Consider the following 15,565-nt stretch of genomic DNA (forward strand, 5'->3'; position numbering starts at 1 on the left):
AAAAGCTGGCTTGGTACTTGTTGGAAGGCAATGTAAGTTTCATACAAGCGCTGGAACATTAACGGTTTTAACCTTGTAGAGTTCCATCAATTACAAGGTAACAGACTGTCTGGTTTAGTGCTTGAAATGTGTTTCGGCTGCTAGTACAGGACCTGTAGGTCTCATTGCATTACACACAGGAGAGCACTGATATACAGTTTATATGTCAACTGCATTCACAAACCCTGCTGCTTTGCACAGCCCGAGTTTCTGCTTATATTAGCCCAGTTCCTGCTGACCTTAATTGCTGTGGTGCATGACTTATGTGCTGATTTTAATTGCTGTGGTGCATGGCTTGTTATGTGCTGATTTTAATTGCTGTGGTGCATGGCTTGTTATGTGCTGATTTTAATTGCTGTGGTGCATGGCTTGTTATGTGCTGATTTTAATTGCTGTGGTGCATGGCTTGTTATGTGCTGATTTTAATTGCTGTGGTGCATTGCTTGTTATGTGCTGATTTTAATTGCTGTGGTGCATGACTTGTTATGTGCTGATTTTAATTGCTGTGGTGCATGGCTTGTTATGTGCTGATTTTAATTGCTGTGGTGCATGGCTTGTTATGTGCTGATTTTAATTGCTGTGGTGCATGGCTTGTTATGTGCTGATTTTAATTGCTGTGGTGCATGACTTGTTATGTGCTGATTTTAATAGCTGTGGTGCATGACTTGTTATGTGCTGATTTTAATTGCTGTGGTGCATGGCTTGTTATGTGCTGATTTTAATTGCTGTGGTGCATGACTTGTTATGTGCTGATTTTAATAGCTGTGGTGCATGACTTGTTATGTGCTGATTTTAATTGCTGTGGTGCATGACTTGTTATGTGCTGATTTTAATTGCTGTGGTGCATGACTTGTTATGTGCTGATTTTAATTGCTGTGGTGCATGACTTGTTATGTGTCCTGCGCGGGTGGAATGGAGCACGGCAGAACTGGCATCATTACAAGCAGCAAATCATTTCATTTTATTTGGTTTTCACTGTTGAGCAAAACTGTTGGAAATGAAGCTCCTTTTAATAAGCATGTATTTTACAGCAGGTTTTCACATTCCTATAGAGAAGGAGAATCTTGCATATAGTGTGAGTGGCTCATTGTTCCAGATTATTAAGGGATGGGTTTCTGTGTTCCCAAGCCCTGGCAACACTGCACTCTGGTATGATTTATCATTACCCTAAAGAAACAAAAAGCACTCAGACAGAGATCTCCTTCTATCTGCACCATCTGCATCCTGTGTCTTCCCTCCAGGAATCTTTTACTAGTAGCTGAGCTAAATTTCCCATTTCCTGCTGCAGAGGAAAATAGAGGGAGTCTTAAAGTTACTGTACCAAGACATGCAGATTTGGATTAGACTGTCAGCACCGTGGCTTGCACCATACAGAACTCTTCAAAAGGTGCAGGGTATGGTGGGGTACATTGATTAGGGTTCATCAGTGATGGGCCCAGTGTGTAATATTGGTAACTGAGATCTTTTAAACCATTATTGGATAACTGGTAATACTCCATGAAGTGTCTCTAATTACTGTGTATTTACATAGTAGTTACTTAGTAAATACATGTGCACTTACACATCATTACAATGTTATTATGCATAGCGACAATGTACTTCATTTGTACATCTTTTTGCATGATATAACACCATCCCTACCCCTAACCCTATCCCTATTGCTATCCCTAACCCCCACCTTAACCCTGACCCTAACTGTTAACCTAAACCTAACCCCCCTAACTCTAACCCTTTTCTGATACAATGTTATGTTTGGGGATAATCTTAATCCTTCATATCCTGTTTAATTGACCCTAAATCGCAGCAGTTTATTATGCAAACCCCCTTGTTTGTTTTGACAGACAGCTGATCTGTAATTGATCTGTTGATTTCAGTGACAAGCATGCTGTGAATGGAGTGACCACAGTTCAGCATCTCTGATGCCTGGCTTTAAACTCCAAGCCAAAAGCAGTCGTCTCAGTATTGTACCCAACAGCTGTATTACACGTCCATAACTATTAAACAGTCAATGGTGATACGATCAATTTAGAAATACGAAAAGAAACCTCAAGTTCCACGACAGTGACTCTGGGTTTCTCTTCCTAGATGCATTTGCAAAGATCTTTGAAGCTATCAATGTATGTTTGCTCAGGTGAGTTAATAAAGAGGTTTTAACCCTTTTAACCCTATCCCATGACAGCGCAGTGGCACTAAACAGGGCAGGCTGTTATCAAGGAGAGAGCAGTGCTAACACCTCCCAGTCCGTTTCTAGCTATTTGTTCTAGATCAAGTACTGTATATAATCAGTATGGTTCATTCAAATAAAGAGCTGTTGTATGAATCAGTGCAGGAGGGAACAGAAGCACCATTCACAGCCTTGATCTGCTGATGCCCCAAAGACATGCTAAGGTTTGCACGATGCTCCACGCATGCAAGCAAACAAGAACGCTCTTTTGTGTACAGTGTTGTTATCATAAAAGTGTACTATAATCATGGGATACCCTTAACTAAAAGTGCATGCCCAGCTTGACATAACCTTGAAGAGCTGTGCCAATCTATCCTACACAGTATGACCCTTTGGTGATGACAAAGGGGACCTGAATTCCCCAACGGATTCCCCCAGTTGTGCTCAATACCCCCCTGGAGGCATATCAACCCCCTGTGCGACCTCAGAATTGCACAGCAAGCTGCTCCGCCTGCCCTTGAAGAGCTGCTGTTAGCCAATGAAGGTCCTTGGATGAATATGCACTACCCCTGCTGCGGGTGACAGCTTGTCATTCCTTCCTGTTGAAGCACAATGGTATTGATATGGTAGCATGCAATGTATCACCACTGTGCAGTATATTGGCTAATACACTGTGGTGATAGCCTTGGTATTGTATGTCAGAATTTGTGTAGCAAGCTGTCAGAGTGCATAGTTGTGCATACAATCACTGAATACCAGGGATGACTTGTGAGTGAATATGATGGGTACCCAAGTTCTGTGTAGAAACTAAATCCAATGACAAACCGTTTGACTAGAAGTCTTTCCACAAAGGGTTCATCGTTGAAGACTTCCAGTCTAAACATTTGTCGTTGAATTCATTCTGTTTCTTTTAGCATTTGTAAATGCAGCCATGTTGAGTGTTTAACAGCTGTGGATTTGTTCAGCGTATTGTCTTCCCTGTTTATACAGGGACCTGGGCTGCTCTAATCATTCTGATGACAGCTCAAATATGCTGGCTAGGAACCATAATCTGAAATTACCAGCATGTTTTACAAAGACTACATTAAATCTGCTTCTTTTGCACAGAATGACAGATTGCCCTTTTAAAAAACAACGAGAGCATAGAGTTTCAGCACATTCCTCCTTGTCATGAGTGTGTGTTTGCCCAAAAGATCGGGGTCCTAACACTATGTGTGGAGAATATTTGTGATGAGTCAGTTCTTCACTTTATTATGGTAGAAATAAATCCGAACCAGACACTGAAATAAAATCCCAGTTGCTTTATTTATTTGGTGGTTTCATACAGCAGCTGGCTAGCTTCACTTCGCTGAAGATGTATTCATTGATGGGCTGTAGAAGTAACTCTGTCTGTATACATCCAGAAGTCAATACAAGATAACAAACCCAGTTTCAGCCCTGAACACATACTGAACACACCCAGGTGTCAGATGCTGCCTGCCCCAGCTAATGTGTTTGCATGTGTTCCCAAAAGACGGACAAGCTGCATGATGATGTCACTACTTTGTTTCTGTCATAACCCAACAGAGTGGAAAATCCACCAATGAACCCTAGTCTCCTCAACTGTGAAAATAAAGAACTGCAAATAAATGACAAACATATAGCAGGGCCCTGTCCTCCATCCTGTTGCAGCATATTATCAGGATTCGATTTTTTTTTTTTTCCAGGAAGAGGAAGCCTGTAGTAAAACAGAGATACTGAGCTTTCCTGCAGCTCAAGGACCCTGTTTTGTTAAGGGAGTTACTTTATGAAAACAGGGAGTAAATATTATTTGCAGATGGTAAATGAATCAGAGTCACCTCTTCTCTCCTTTCAGAATGGAACCCAGCCCGTAGTGCAATGCAAGCCAGAAATAGGAGGCTGAGCAGGTCCAGAGCCCAGCTTCCAATGATTCAGACACAAACACCCCTGAGTTCAAGCCTTATCGAAGGGGATGGGGGGGGGGGGGGGTACCATAAAAGGGCATATTGGGCCATGAGATGCACACTACACATTGAAACAATTCATGCCTCCAACCTCCCCAGATTCTCAGGGACAGCCTTATAAAGAAGTGATTTTTTTTTTTTCATTCAGGTTGATTGCAGCAATTACAGCATGCAGCCATCAGGTGGTGCTATGTCCTATGTGATTTGAAGCAAAGCTTACATAATTGTTTGCACATTCCTACTGGCCTGGAAACTGTAATGTTCTCTCTTCACCTTGATCAGACTAGATCTGGGTCTGTTGATTTGAAATTCCTCAGGACTCGTCCTCAAAGATTCAGTCTGGAAACTGATGCGATAGATAATTTATCAAAGCTTAGACCAGACAACACTATTACATTATACATATTTTTACACTACATTGGCCTCGCCTTTCGAGGTTCATAAATTAGCTTGTAGATATGTGGAGAGCTGACCATAGGGAACACATGGGCAGAGGGCAGGATAGCTGCCCTCCCTGTTAGACCAAGCCAAAAAGCAGGTTGAGGCTGGGGAGGAGGCGAACTCTGACGCACAGTAATGGATTGAGGTAAGATATAAATCCCTTCCTTGACGATCATTGGACATATCATTTATCAATCAAATGAGATACTAGCTATTCAAAGGGCCTAAAATATGCTCTCCGTGATTTGATCTAAGGTTAAAAGTGACTTTCCTGCCTGAACTACCGCTTTGCTAAGTTACGATGTAAAGCATGCAGAGTTATGTACCATAGATCAGTGATCATGAGGGGCAACGAAACCAGCTGTAAATATTTTACATTTCATCACTTTTTGCTCAAAACTGTCAACACCCAGCCACTGAGTTTCCTTATTTTTGTTCCGCTGGAAAATGTGAACATGTTTTGTTTTGTTTTGTTTTGTTTGTGATAAACAGTGCCTTCAAATATATTTAATGTGAGTGACTTTATCACAGGTGAAAAGTTGTCTCACTGCTTTTTACTTTAATGCAACTATCAAGTCTATGGCTGCATTATATATACAATATATATACACACAAAATGTTTAATAATTAAATAATAATCTAATTCAGGACACTGCAGTCATACCTCTTATATATATATATATATATATATATATATATATATATATATATATATATATATATATATATATATATATATATATATATATATATTTGATCCCCAGTTTCTACTGAGTATCTGAGTCTGGAAGTGCTATGGCAGATGCAGCGGTCTTCAGTTCTGGACGAAGTTGTTTCCAAATAGATTGTACTGAGGGGCACTCACTCTCAAGGTTATGACTCAACTCCTGACTCACATTGTCCACACAGTATCATTACAGTACTTTAGGACACTTGCAGCAACCAAAATAGCATTGACATGGATCCCACAATGAACAATGAACCACTCCCTCTGTCTGTTAGTTCAGAAATGGCAGGAGTACAATGAGGGGCGCCAGGATATAAACACATTGCTCATTGAAACAGCAGGCAGCAAGAGTCCAAGGCTTTTACCCACCCTGCTCTCTTCACCTGTACAAAACAAGAATATTTAAAAAGAGCATTGGAAAGCCTTTCTAATATCTGTGTCTTATCCAGAGGAACCACACAGGACCATGAGTAGACCCCCAGCCATGGCAATGCAATGGATGTGTAACACATTTTGCACAGTGATCTTGATTCGTACCATTGAGATGCCATTGGAATGTTAAAATTGAGTTACCACTGCCCGGCCTGCAAACGTGTGCAAAGTATATTGTGACAAGCAACAGACATGCGCCTGTCCTTATAAACGTGTACCATAGTTACAACATAGCAAAGTGTGATAAAGCATGGTAAAGCATGTTAATAAACATGGCAGGGTAAACAGTGGGAAATGCATAGTATAACCACGGGAAAACCGTGCAAAACTACAGCACAAAAATACTGTGGTAACCTTTTTGAAGGGTGTGGCCCACATCAGAGAAACCTTCAAAACTGGACAAGGCATGCCTGCTTCCACTTGCACAGGAGCTGTGAGGTACAGTCCATCGTGCATTGTGGGCATTGGTAGCAGGTCTGTTTTGACCAGTCCTTGTTCCATTGTAGCAGCCCTGTTACTGTTTATGTAGAGCAGTATTGCTGTATGTAGAGGCACTGAGGAGAGATAGAGGGACTTCAGTTAAACAAGCACTCACTCACTCTCACACACACACACACACACGCGCGCACACACACTCACAGGCGCGTGCACACACACACACACACACACACACACACTCACAGGCGCGTGCACACACTCACACACACACACACACACACACAGGCGCGTGCACACACACATGCACACACACACACACACACTCACAGGCGCGTGCACACACACTGCTTTCCAAGGGTGAGAAGACCTGCAGTGAAGCGCTCATGGAGTGAAAGTGTTGTGAACAGAACAGACCTTTCCCAGGAGGCAATGCTCTTTGTACTGTGATGCAATAGGATACAAAGGACTTGAAAAATCAATGTCCTATTAATGTCCCTATGAGAGCTTGCGTTGACACAGATGGTTGGACTGTCGAGAACTGGGGAGACAAGAATCAAATCATTTGGAAAAGAGAAAGCGAGAGGGGTGAATGAACATAAGAAAGTTTACAAACGAGAGGAGGCCATTCAGCCCATCTTGCTCGTTTGGTTGTTAGTAGCTTATTGATCCCAGAAGATATAGCTATTTACAGGTGCAGAAGAGAGAAAAGATAATCTTGGTTCATATAATATACTAAAATAAAAGTGGTCTAGCCTTTCCTTGATTCTGCTAGAAACTCCCGTGTTGAGTGGTTCATGTAATTAATGGTTGACCGTTGACTGATGAAAAGGAATTGATGGATGGGTGAATCTCCAGCACACGTGTTCCATTAGCAGTGTGAAGTGTTGATGCGATTGTCTTGGGGAAGATAAAAGGAGTACATAAAGTAGCTAGGGGTGCAGGTTTAAGGCAAATGCAAATCTGAAATAAAGACTGTGAAACTAGTAACAGAATGTAACTAGAAATAAAACTACAAGAGGGGCCAATCACTGAACTGCTCATACCAGCAGCTAAGCACTTCCTTTGAACCTGTTGCAGTTGTTTCACAGTATGCTTTTGCCTTTTGTAATGAATTGGCATCTCAGATCATTGAATTGAATGGAAAGGAAAGGGCTGGACATGAACCGCAAACCATACGGTTCAAAGAGGAACGTCTTACTATTCAGCTAAAGAGCGAGCTGGAGTAGAGAGGTCAATACAGGTCTTATGCTGATGCGAGTGTTAGAAAGTGACGGGCCGTTAGGAGCAGATTCATTACACTGCACTTCTGTAACCCCAGACTGAAAGCACTTGAAGGGTCCTCATGCGCTTGTGAGCTCCATTCACACACACACCCAGCCTCCCTGCTCCTCTTGGTCCTGCCAAGGAAAGCTTAAGGTTGAATAAAAGTCAAGCATTGAAAGGCCCTTTCATCCCACGTCTTCTTGTTTCCCATCAACACAAACAGGTTTTGTGTCAGCCCTCATCTCGGTTTGACTTTCTCCTGTCTGTGCTGACTGCCTGTGATGCCATGTAAACAAAGCCACCTAGCAACTAAACAGGAAGAGGAAAGACACAGCACAGGAGCTCATCCGAGACGCCTCATGGGACAGCCAGCGACTCAGCAAGAGGAGACTGTTTTCCGATAAATACTGAGATCTTTCACGTTGCTGTGGAGAGAGCTATATATAACATGTGCTTAGTCATGCAGTAGATTAAATATATACAGTATGTTATATTATCTCGTACTGTGTATGAGTGACATGTACCCATTTCATATGGGGGGGAGAGGGGGGGGTTGCGGAACATGGTGGTCTTGCCCCCAGAGAACACATTTACACTATGCCGAGAAAGGAAAGCAAACAGTTGACCCTTATTTTTAGCCCAGTGGCAGCTGCCTCTTTCTCAGCCTGTTTTGCAGTCGTGATCACACAGTGTTGTTCTGACGGTCTTTCTCTTGTGTTTGCATTGATTTCCCGGCGTCAGTGAGAATGCTGTCCCTTTGAGGAGCAGCTGTGTTACACGCAGGGCTTCTGAGCTCTCTCAACTGCAGCTATTCCAGATGAGGCTCTCGGACAGCATTGCCCGTTCAGTGCAGAGAGGGCTAACGCTGACCTGACGCTGGGACTGGTTTGTGGAAATTAAAAAGATGAGCCAGAAGAGGAACAAATACAAATAATTTTGCAGAATTTCTGCAGAGGATCATGTTAACGAAGTGCAGCCCCTTCGTAATATCCTAATTTTCCATTTTACAACAAAGCATGGAGACACAATTTAAAACAAACATGGGCTTATTAAACCCTTTGATACAACACCTTTAAGGATTGACGTAGCTTCTGTTTATTAACAATCCCCACTGACCCACTGAAATCTAGAAGCAGCCCCCTCTAGCTGTACTGTACTGCACTGCATAAACTGGTTACTGGTCTATTTCCATTCTTGCATGATTCTTGCACGGTGTGGGGTGCCTCTCCTCACCCCACACCGTGAATCACACTGATGGCTATGTGGGAGTCGTGTGAAATGCAACACAGTGCGATTAATGGGTATGTGATGCCTGCTGCTCAGCTGCTTTCTATAAAAGTGAACTCTCTGGTCCAGTCTGCAGTACAGTCCAGTCTGAGACAAGCTCTTCCAAAATGCAGCCCAAAATGAAGGATGAATTAGTAAGGCAGTCCAAGGTTAGTGCTGATCGGGGCTATCAGACTTGTTTGAAATGCATTGGCACATCATATTTCAGGATTTATACCCCTTAATATACACATATTTGAATACCCCTTAACTGTTTGCATACACTGTATATATATATATATATATATATATATATATATATATATATATATATACACACACACACACAAACACCCTGCGTCTGCTTTCATAGAGTTTGTATGAGGTCACATGTTCAGTCACAAAATACCAGCTTGCAATGGCTGACAGCAAGGTGCAGTTTGAATTACAGTAGCTGTTTTTTGTGAAAGCAGAGCCCAGGATGTTTAACATGTTTATTACCTTGGTTACACTGCATTCGTAAATGGTGTTGTTATCGGAAGAGAAGCTCCAGATCTACTAATTAATGAGATCTCACCCCCCCATCAGGAGAGAATACATCAATTACAGTCAAATTAAAGATGCAGCTCTGACTGCTGTGGGGCTCGGCCAGCCCTTTTAACCAGCAGCTCTCCTGCCAAGCCCCTGAGGTACAGACTGTACCATGATGAGGTGTGTGGGAATAAAGCTCACCCTCCTTATTCGGAGTGCTCTGAATTCAAGCCCCTGAGGTACAGACGTTACCATGATGAGGTGTGTGGGAATAAAGCTCACCCTCCTTATTCGGAGTGCTCTGAATTCAAGCCCCTGAGGTACAGACGTTACCACGATGAGGCGTGTGGGAATAAAGCTCACCCTCCTTATTCGGAGTGCTCTGAATTCAAGCCCCTGAGGTACAGACGTTACCACGATGAGGCGTGTGGGAATAAAGCTCACCCTCCTTATTCGGAGTGCTCTGAATTCAAGCCCCTGAGGTACAGACTGCACCACGATGAGGCGTGTGGGAATAAAGCTCACCCTCCTTATTCGGAGTGCTCTGAATTCAAGCCCCTGAGGTACAGACTGCACCACGATGAGGCGTGTGGGAATAAAGCTCACCCTCCTTATTCGGAGTGCTCTGAATTCAAGCCCCTGAGGTACAGACGTTACCACAATGAGGTGTGTGGGAATAAAGCTCACCCTCCTTATTCGGAGTGCTCTGAATTCAAGCCCCTGAGGTACAGACGTTACCACGATGAGGCGTGTGGGAATAAAGCTCACCCTCCTTATTCGGAGTGCTCTGAATTCAAGCCCCTGAGGTACAGACTGCACCACGATGAGGCGTGTGGGAATAAAGCTCACCCTCCTTATTCGGAGTGCTCTGAATTCAAGCCCCTGAGGTACAGACGTTACCACGATGAGGTGTGTGGGAATAAAGCTCACCCTCCTTATTCGGAGTGCTCTGAATTCAAGCCCCTGAGGTACAGACGTTACCACGATGAGGTGTGTGGGAATAAAGCTCACCCTCCTTATTCGGAGTGCTCTGAATTCAAGCCCCTGAGGTACAGACGTTACCACGATGAGGTGTGTGGGAATAAAGCTCACCCTCCTTATTCGGAGTGCTCTGAATTCAAGCCCCTGAGGTACAGACTGCACCACGATGAGGCGTGTGGGAATAAAGCTCACCCTCCTTATTCGGAGTGCTCTGAATTCAAGCCCCTGAGGTACAGACGTTACCACGATGAGGTGTGTGGGAATAAAGCTCACCCTCCTTATTCGGAGTGCTCTGAATTCAAGCCCCTGAGGTACAGACGTTACCACGATGAGGTGTGTGGGAATAAAGCTCACCCTCCTTATTCGGAGTGCTCTGAATTCAAGCCCCTGAGGTACAGACGTTACCACGATGAGGTGTGTGGGAATAAAGCTCACCCTCCTTATTCGGAGTGCTCTGAATTCAAGCCCCTGAGGTACAGACGTTACCATGATGAGGTGTGTGGGAATAAAGCTCACCCTCCTTATTCGGAGTGCTCTGAATTCAAGCCCCTGAGGTACAGACGTTACCACGATGAGGTGTGTGGGAATAAAGCTCACCCTCCTTATTCGGAGTGCTCTGAATTCAAGCCCCTGAGGTACAGACTGCACCACGATGAGGTGTGTGGGAATAAAGCTCACCCTCCTTATTCGGAGTGCTCTGAATTTCAAGCCCCTGAGGTACAGACGTTACCACGATGAGGCGTGTGGGAATAAAGCTCACCCTCCTTATTCGGAGTGCTCTGAATTCAAGCCCCTGAGGTACAGACTGCACCACGATGAGGTGTGTGGGAATAAAGCTCACCCTCCTTATTCGGAGTGCTCTGAATTCAAGCCCCTGAGGTACAGACGTTACCACGATGAGGTGTGTGGGAATAAAGCTCACCCTCCTTATTCGGAGTGCTCTGAATTCAAGCCCCTGAGGTACAGACGTTACCACGATGAGGTGTGTGGGAATAAAGCTCACCCTCCTTATTCGGAGTGCTCTGAATTCAAGCCCCTGAGGTACAGACGTTACCACGATGAGGTGTGTGGGAATAAAGCTCACCCTCCTTATTCGGAGTGCTCTGAATTCAAGCCCCTGAGGTACAGACGTTACCACGATGAGGTGTGTGGGAATAAAGCTCACCCTCCTTATTCGGAGTGCTCTGAATTCAAGCCCCTGAGGTACAGACGTTACCACGATGAGGTGTGTGGGAATAAAGCTCACCCTCCTTATTCGGAGTGCTCTGAATTCAAGCCCCTGAGGTACAGACGTTACCACGATGAGGCGTGTGGGAATAAAGCTCACCCTCCTTATTCGGAGTGCTCTGAATTCAAGCCCCTGAGGTACAGACGTTACCACGATGAGGCGTGTGGGAATAAAGCTCACCCTCCTTATTCGGAGTGCTCTGAATTCAAGCCCCTGAGGTACAGACGTTACCACGATGAGGCGTGTGGGAATAAAGCTCACCCTCCTTATTCGGAGTGCTCTGAATTCAAGCCCCTGAGGTACAGACTGCACCACGATGAGGCGTGTGGGAATAAAGCTCACCCTCCTTATTCGGAGTGCTCTGAATTCAAGCCCCTGAGGTACAGACGTTACCACGATGAGGTGTGTGGGAATAAAGCTCACCCTCCTTATTCGGAGTGCTCTGAATTCAAGCCCCTGAGGTACAGACGTTACCACGATGAGGTGTGTGGGAATAAAGCTCACCCTCCTTATTCGGAGTGCTCTGAATTCAAGCCCCTGAGGTACAGACGTTACCACGATGAGGTGTGTGGGAATAAAGCTCACCCTCCTTATTCGGAGTGCTCTGAATTCAAGCCCCTGAGGTACAGACGTTACCACGATGAGGTGTGTGGGAATAAAGCTCACCCTCCTTATTCGGAGTGCTCTGAATTCAAGCCCCTGAGGTACAGACGTTACCACGATGAGGCGTGTGGGAATAAAGCTCACCCTCCTTATTCGGAGTGCTCTGAATTCAAGCCCCTGAGGTACAGACGTTACCACGATGAGGTGTGTGGGAATAAAGCTCACCCTCCTTATTCGGAGTGCTCTGAATTCAAACCCCTGAGGTACAGACTGCACCACGATGAGGTGTGTGGGAATAAAGCTCACCCTCCTTATTCGGAGTGCTCTGAATTCAAGCCCGTGAGGTACAGACTGCACCACGATGAGGCGTGTGGGAATAAAGCTCACCCTCCTTATTCGGAGTGCTCTGAATTCAAGCCCCTGAGGTACAGACGTTACCATGATGAGGTGTGTGGGAATAAAGCTCACCCTCCTTATTCGGAGTGCTCTGAATTCAAGCCCCTGAGGTACAGACGTTACCATGATGAGGTGTGTGGGAATAAAGCTCACCCTCCTTATTGCATTGTATTTCGCTGTAACTTTGCTGTCCTGTGATGCGTCCTTAATCATTTCAACCATATTGTACTTTTGGGACAGGTGTATTTTTTGCACTGGCCTCATTGCAGAAATTCCACCTTGCTCCCTAAGGTACAACATGCTGGTGACTTTATTAAACATGCCAATTATTCATGAGTACAGAACAGCAATAAATGATGATTAAGAACAGACAGCGTGGGACAATAAACACATACAAAAATACATATCATGCAAAATAGAGATTACAAAGTATTATAAGATATATATAATGTGTGTGTGTGTGTGTGTGTGTGTGTGTTTGAAAGGAGGTATAACTGCAGTGTACAAAGTAAACAAATTTTTAATCATTTCAACCATTTGTGTACATCCAAAAAAAATGTTGAATTCTTGTTCACCAATAAGTGTGAAGCCCCTGAAGACTGGGAATCCCTTTATGAAAGTTTCCCAAACTAAAAGCACAGCAAGCATAGCAAGGTGTAATACAGCACAGTGAAAGAATGGTAAAGCATATGCAACCATTGTAGAGAGGTATGGTAAAGCATATTAAAAAAAAAGCAAACCATGGGAAATGATGGAAGGTGCATAGTATAACCATGGGAAATGATGGAAGGTGCATAGTATAACCATGGGAAATGTTTTAATAAGGGTGCCCATTTAGTAAAGGGAGCCCCGAGCCCCGAGACCCTCCCCAGAAAGCATGTCATTGATGCAAAATTTGAGAAAATGTCCCCACAAAGATAGTAACTCCTGAAAAAATGACATTGTGGGGACATCCCCACTTTGTAAAACACCTTTTTAAGAACTAAATATGCCTTAAAAAAAAAGATATATATATATATATAGTTTGTTTACTTTCACCCTGTGTGGAGTTTTGTCTGACTGGAATTAGAAATAGTAAATAAAAATATAGTGAGAGTCAGTGAGAAGTCCCCACAAATATAGGGATGCAAACATGTATGTGTGTGTGTGTGTGTCAGTGCATGCGTGCGTGCGTGCGTCCATGTGTGCGTGTGTGTGTGTAAGTGCATGCATGTGTGCGTGTGTGCGTGTGTCAGTGTGTGCATGCGTCTGTGTGTGCGTGTGTGTATGTGTGTGAGTGCGTCAGTGTGTGCATGCGTCCGTGTGTGTGTGTGTGTTTGTGTGTGTCAGTGCATGCGTGCGTGTGTCTGTGTATGTGTGTGTCAGTGCATGCGTGCATGTGTGTGTGTGTGTGTCAGTGTGTGTGTCCGTGCGTGCGTGTGTGTGTGTGTGTGTGTGTCAGTGCGGTGCGTGCATCCGTGTGTCTGTGCACGTGCCCAAAACAAATGCATTTCAGTGAGTGATTAGTAATTCAAACACAATAAATCACTCCACTTTTTGTTTCAAAAATCTGTTGTGCAACTGCTAACATCTTAGTAAATTGGACCTAATGAGCCCTGAGAGATACATTAAAAGACCAAGGGAGGGTCCTGTTTGGAAAATGTCTGCAAACCAGTAAGTACACAGCACTCCTATGCTAACTCAGTCACTCCTCTGGGTAACTGCAGGATTCAATAACGGTCTAGTCACACTGAACATGCATTACTGATCCCTGAACAACGATACCCCAGCTGGGTCATTCCATGCAAAGCAGACTCCTGTCGGGGGGCTCAGTCCCTCACTAACCCTAACCCTAACCCTAACCCTGACCCTGACCCTAACCCTGACCCTGACCCTAACCCTAACCCTAACCCTATACAACGATACCCCAGCTGGGTCATTCCATGCCAAGCAGCCTCCTGTCGGGGGGCTCAGTCCCTCACTAACCCTAACCCTAACCCTAACCCTATACAACGATACCCCAGCTGGGTTATCCCATGCCAAGCAGCCTCTCATTCCATGCCAAGCAGCCTCCTGTCGGGGGGCTCAGTCTCTCACTAAACTGTCACAATTAAATTTGATCCAAAATGCACAGGGCTTCAATAAAGCTTGTACACTCCTTACTGAAGTCACTTCATTTGTCTATTTTTTAAAATATTTTTACAAAGTTTAAATTTTTCATACAGGACTTGAAGTATAAAACGTATACACATGGACCCTTCAATCACTCGGAATGATTATGTATGTGATCTTCTATTGATTTCATATGGAAACATTGTATCAGATTCGAACACTGTACAGTTCCCCCTCCCTGGATCTGCCCATGTATATATTGTTTTATTTTCCAGAAAACCTGGTCTAATTGCTGATTTACAGTGGGGCAAATATTGGCAATATCTATGACATGTGGCAGGTTATAGGTTAACAAATACATAAAATGCAAGCTACATAAAATTTGAAAACCATAAAAATACAAAATAAATAAATAAAAAAATAACACAGAAAACAAACATTCCAAATAAAACCTCTAGACTAGACTTGTACAACCACACAGCAGCCAGGGAAGGCACCCTTACGTTTAAATGCTGTCATATGCTGCCACCTGCTGGTCAGAAATAAAACTTCATTGTTTTGTTGAGAAAGGAAATACTTTTGTGAAGCCACAAATATTTGCGAGCCGTTTATTATGCGTTTTTCGCGTATGAAAAAAAACGCAAACATTTTTTGTCACGAATATCAAATTCCACTAACAATACATACTTAGTATATTGCAACAGGTCGCAGCATTTCTGTAGCAAAATAGGTTTTATGGGTGTGATTTGATATTTTGGTCGCAAATATTTATAGCTTACAGTACCAAAGTTTGCTGTTTGGACTTTCCAAATGCCACAGCTGGAATGTGGGCAGGATGTGAAGAGAACCACAGACCACACCGCGCAGCTCTGTTTGGATTTCATGGCTTGCGCCGCACATACACGAACTACAGCAGCTGCCCTGCCTTCCCTTCTGACTTCGCAATGAGGGCAAAGGGTTCATTGTTTCAGCCTTGCTGAGTGTGGACAGGTCGAGGTCAG

The sequence above is a fragment of the Acipenser ruthenus genome, chromosome 11, assembly GCF_902713425.1.
Source record: "Acipenser ruthenus chromosome 11, fAciRut3.2 maternal haplotype, whole genome shotgun sequence".
Classification (NCBI taxonomy): domain Eukaryota; kingdom Metazoa; phylum Chordata; class Actinopteri; order Acipenseriformes; family Acipenseridae; genus Acipenser; species Acipenser ruthenus.